The sequence below is a fragment of the Triticum aestivum genome, chromosome 3A (genome assembly GCF_018294505.1).
Source record: "Triticum aestivum cultivar Chinese Spring chromosome 3A, IWGSC CS RefSeq v2.1, whole genome shotgun sequence".
Classification (NCBI taxonomy): Eukaryota; Viridiplantae; Streptophyta; class Magnoliopsida; order Poales; family Poaceae; genus Triticum; species Triticum aestivum.
This window is the reverse complement of record NC_057800.1, coordinates 326040338-326045898: the sequence shown is the minus strand read 5'-3', so window position 1 is coordinate 326045898 and position 5561 is coordinate 326040338.

Sequence of the window (5561 nt, the reverse complement as noted above, 5' to 3'; positions counted from 1 at the left end):
TAGCCTATGGACGAATATTATGAAGTGGCATCTTGTATATTTCGTCCAAGGCTTCATGCACTCCTTATGGCGGCTTCAAAGTCCTGAAATCATCACTTGTAACTCCGTTCTTGATCCCCTTGCGCATGCCATCAACTCCATGCGTGTTCTTGCTCCAATGTTCATCCTTCTCCAAGCTAGGCCCTTCATTTGTAAGCAAAACAAATGTATCCAATTTAGGCAGCATCATAATCTCATGAACATTAGAATCATTACCAAGAAACGAAAGTACCTGGTAATTTAATTGGCGTGCGCGAGCTCTAGTAATTGGTCCAGTATATGTAACAGTAGGGGCTGTGGGTGTAACAATGGTATTGATGTCCTCATCATCCTCCCCTTCTTGAAATGAAGTCGTCCTCGACGGAAGCGCATCTTCCTCACCCAAATAAGGCTTCAAATCTGCAATGTTAAAAGTGGGACTAACCCCAAAATCTACAGGTAGCTCAAGTTTATATGCATTATCATTTATTTTCTCTAACACCTTAAAAGGACCATCAGCACGTGGCATTAGCTTTGATTTGCGCAGATTAGGAAATCTATCTTTACGCAAATGTAACCAAACAAGATCTCCAGGCGCAAACACAACATGTTTTCTACCCTTATCTCCAGCAAGTTTATATTTAGCATTCATACGCTCAATGTTTTCCTTAGTTAACTAATGCATTTTTAAAATCAATTCAGAACATTCTTTAGCATCAAAATTAACCTTCTCTGAAGATGGAAGAGGCAACAAATCAATAGGTGCACAAGGTAGGAAACCATACACAATTTCAAAAGGGCACATCTTAGTAGTAGAATGCAATGAACGATTATAAGCAAATTCAATATGAGGCAAGCATTCTTCCCACATTTTCTTGTTATTCTTCAAAACAACCCTAAGCATAGTAGACAATGTTCTATTGACTACTTCAGTTTGTCCCCAACTTAGCCCATAAACATCTCCAAAAGTGGCTAAGAAATCTAGTATCACGATCTAAAACAATAGTATTTGGCACACCATGTAAGCGAATAATTTCACGAAAGAACAAATCAGCAACATTAACAGCATCATCGCTTTTATGACATGGTATAAAGTGTGCCATTTTCGAGAACCTATCCACGACAACAAATATGCTATCCCTCCCCTTCTTTGTTCGAGGTAAACCTAAAACAAAGTCAATAGATATATCCTCCCAAGGAACACTAGGTACAGGCAAAGGCATATATAAACCATGAGGGTTGAGTCGGGACTTAGCTCTTTGACATGTAGTGCAGCGAGCAACAAAACGCTCAACATCCCGTCTCATCTTTGGCCAAAAGAAATGTGTAGCAAGTATATCCTCCGTCTTCTTGATGCCAAAGTGTCCCATTAATCCTCCTCCATGCGCCTCCTGCAACAACAAAAGACGAACGGAGCTAGCTGGAATGCATAGCTTGTTAGCACGAAACACAAATCCATCGTTAAGAACGAACTTGTTCCAAGTTCTACCTTCCTTACAATTCTGCAATACATCTTTAAATTCAGCATCATGAACATATTGATCTTTGATGGTCTCCAAACCAAATATTTTAAAGTCAAGTTGTGAAAGCATAGTATAACGACGAGACAAGGCATCAGCAATAACATTTTCTTTACCCTTCTTGTGTTTAATGACATAAGGGAAAGTCTCAATGAATTCAACCCATTTAGCATGTCTACGGTTCAATTTTGCTTGACTTTTAATGTGTTTCAAAGATTCATGATCAGAATGTATAACAAATTCCTTGGGCCATAAATAATGTTGCCATGTTTCTAAGGTCCGAACAAGAGGATATAATTCTTTATCATAAGTAGAATAGTTCAGACTAGGCCCACTCAATTTTTCAGAAAAGTATGCAACAGGTTTTCCATCTTGTAATAACACACCTCCTAATCCAATTCCACTAGCATCACATTCAAGCTCAAAAGTCTTATTGAAATTAGGAAGTTGGAGTAAAGGAGCATGTGTCAACTTATCTTTCAATACCGTGAAGGCTTCTTCTTGTGCGGTACCCCAAACAAAAGGCACATCCTTCTTTGTAAGCTCGTTGAGAGGTGCAGCAATGGTGCTGAAATCTCTCACAAAACGCCTATAGAAACCAGCGAGGCCAAGGAACTCCTCACTTGTGTGACCGTTTTGGGCTGCTGCCAACTCTCAATAGCTTCAATCTTGGCTTTATCAACTTCAATTCCCTATGGAGTAACAACATAGCCAAGAAAAGATACTCGGTCGGTGCAAAAGGTGCACTTTCCAAGGTTTCCAAACAAACGTGCATCACGTAGAGCAATAAAAACAACACGTAAATGTTCCAAATATTCCTCCAAAGATTTGCTATAAATCAATATGTCATCAAAGTAAACTACCACAAATCGTCCAATGAAAGCACGTAAAACTTCGTTCATTAACCTCATGAAAGTACTAGGTGCATTAGTTAACCCAAAAGGCATGACTAACCACTCATATAATCCAAACTTAGTTTTAAATGTTGTTTTCCATTCATCACCCAATTTCATACGAATTTGATGGTATCCACTACGCAAATCAACTTTGGAGAATATTGTAGAGCCACTCAATTCATCAAGCATATCATCTAGCCTAGGAATAGGATGACGATAACGAATAGTAATATTATTAATGCCTCTACTGATAGAGGCAAAGGTGTCCCGTCTTTCGATGAGATGATGGATATCGCTTTTGTGGAAGTCAACTTTGACGATCCGACTACGAACGTGCGAGGACGTCGCGCCTTAGCAATCGCTAAACCAACTCCGAGAGGTTATTGACCACGCCGGAGCACGATCAACCTGACCACGAGGGTCTGTTTCCTGCGAGCAAACGAAGAACAAGCAAGAAACTAAGATTGCAATAAGAAACCGAGATTGCAATCTGGATATTGCGAATATAAGATGAAAGCTTTATTGATCAAGGTGGGGTTCTGTGACGCCTTTGTCTGGTCGTTGAACACAAACGAAGTACGCGAAGTTGCAGCTATGGCGAACTTTAATCTAAACAAAACCCAAAGTCTAAACGGTGCCCTAAGGGCTGTATATATGGAGGAAGAGAGGGGGAATTTCGTGGCCCTTGGTGGAGGGATCCGAAATCAACCCTATCTTTGGTTTCCCCACACATACGGACTCTAAAAATAGCCTATACTTATGTATTTCGAAATTACATGGGCCTGGCCCAATAAAAAGGTGACGCAACACCTATAATAGCCTCGGGACGAAATTTATGAAGTGGCATCTTGTATATTTCGTCCAAGGCTTCATGCACCCATTATGGTGGCTTCAAAGTCCTAAAATCATCACTTGTCACTCCGTTCTTGTTCCCCTTGCGCATAGCATCATCTCCATGCTTGTTCTTGCTCCAATGTTCCTCCTTCTCCAAGCTAGGCCCTTCACTTGTAAGCAAAACAAATGTATCCAATTTAGGTAGCATCATATTCTCATGAACATTAGAATCATTACCAAGAAACGAAAGTACCTGATAATTTAATTGGCGTGCGCGAGCTCTAGTAATTGGTCCCGTATATGTAGCAGTAGGGGCTGTGGGTGTAACAATGGTATTGATGTCCTCATCATCCTCCCCTTCTTGAAATGAAGTCGTCCTCGACGGAAGCTCATCTTCCTCACCCAAATAAGGCTTCAAATCTGCAATGTTAAAAGTGGGACTAACCCCAAAATCTGCAGGCAGCTCAAGTTTATATGCATTATCATTTATTTTCTCTAACACCTTAAAGGGACCATCAGCACGTGGCATTAGCTTTGATTTGCGCAAATCAGGAAATCTATCCTTACGCAAATGTAACCAAACAAGATCTCCAGGTGCAAACACAACATGTTTTCTACCCTTATCTCCAGCAAGTTTATATTTAGCATTCATATGCTCAATGTTTTCCTTAGTTAACTCATGCATTTTTAAAATCAATTCAGCACGTTGTTTAGCATCAAAATTAACCTTTTCCAAAGATGGAAGAGGCAACAAATCAATAGGTGCACGAGGTAGGAAACCATACACAACTTCAAAAGGGCACATCTTAGTAGTAGAATGCAATGAACGATTATAAGCAAATTCAATATGAGGCAAGCATTCCTCCCACATTTTCTTATTATTCTTCAAAACAGCCCTAAGCATAGTAGACAACGTTCTATTGACTACTTCAGTTTGTCCATCAGTTTGGGGGTGACAAGTAGTACTAAAAAGCAGTTTAGTCCCCAACTTAGCCCATAAACATCTCCAAAAGTGGCTAAGAAATTTAGTATCACGATCTGAAACAATAGTATTTGGCACACCATGCAAGCGAATAATTTCACGAAAGAACAAATCAGCAACATTAACAGCATCATCGCTTTTATGACATGGTATAAAGTGTGCCATTTTCGAGAACCTATCCACGACAACAAATATGCTATCCCTCCCCTTCTTTGTTCGAGGTAAACCTAAAACAAAGTCCATAGATATATCCTCCCAAGGAACACTAGGTACAGGCAAAGGCATATATAAACCATGAGGATTGAGTCGTGACTTAGCTTTTTGACATGTAGTGCATCGAGCAATAAAACGCTCAACATCCTGTCTCATCTTTGGCCAAAAGAAATGTGTAGCAAGTACGTCCTCCGTCTTTTTCACGCCAAAGTGTCCCATTAATCCTCCTCCATGCGCCTCCTGCAACAACAAAAGACGAACGGAGCTAGCTGGAATGCATAGCTTGTTAGCACGAAACACAAATCCATCATTAACGACAAACTTGTTCCACATTCTACCTTTACAATTCTGCATTACATCTTCAAAATCAGCATCATGCACATATTGATCTTTGATGGTCTCCAAACCAAATATTTTGAAGTCAAGTTGTGAAAGCATAGTATAGCGACGAGACAATGCATTAGCAATAACATTTTCTTTTCCCTTCTTGTGTTTAATGACATAAGGGAAAGTCTCAATGAATTCAACCCATTTAGCATGTCTACGATTCAGTTTAGCTTGACTTTTAATATGTTTCAAAGATTCATGATCAGAATGTATAACAAATTCTTTGGGCCATAAATAATGTTGCCATGTTTCTAAAGTCCGAATAAGAGCATATAATTCTTTATCATAAGTAGAATAATTCAGACTAGGCCCACTCAATTTTTCAGAAAAGTATGCAACAGGTTTGCCATCTTGTAATAACACACCTCCTAATCCAATTCCACTAGCATCACATTCAAGCTCAAAAGTCTTATTAAAATCAGGAAGTTGGAGTAAACGAGCATGTGTCAACTTATCTTTCAATACCGAGAAGGCTTCTTCCTGTGCGGTACCCCAAAGAAAAGACACATCTTTCTTTGTAAGCTCATTGAGAGGTGCAGCAATGGTGCTGAAATCTCTCACAAAACGCCTATAGAATCCAGTGAGGCTAAGAAAACTCCTCACTTGTGTGACCGTTTTGGGCTGCGGCCAACTCTCAATAGCTTCAATCTTGGCTTTATCAACTTCAATTCCCTGTGGAGTAACAACATAGCCAAGAAAAGATACTCGGTC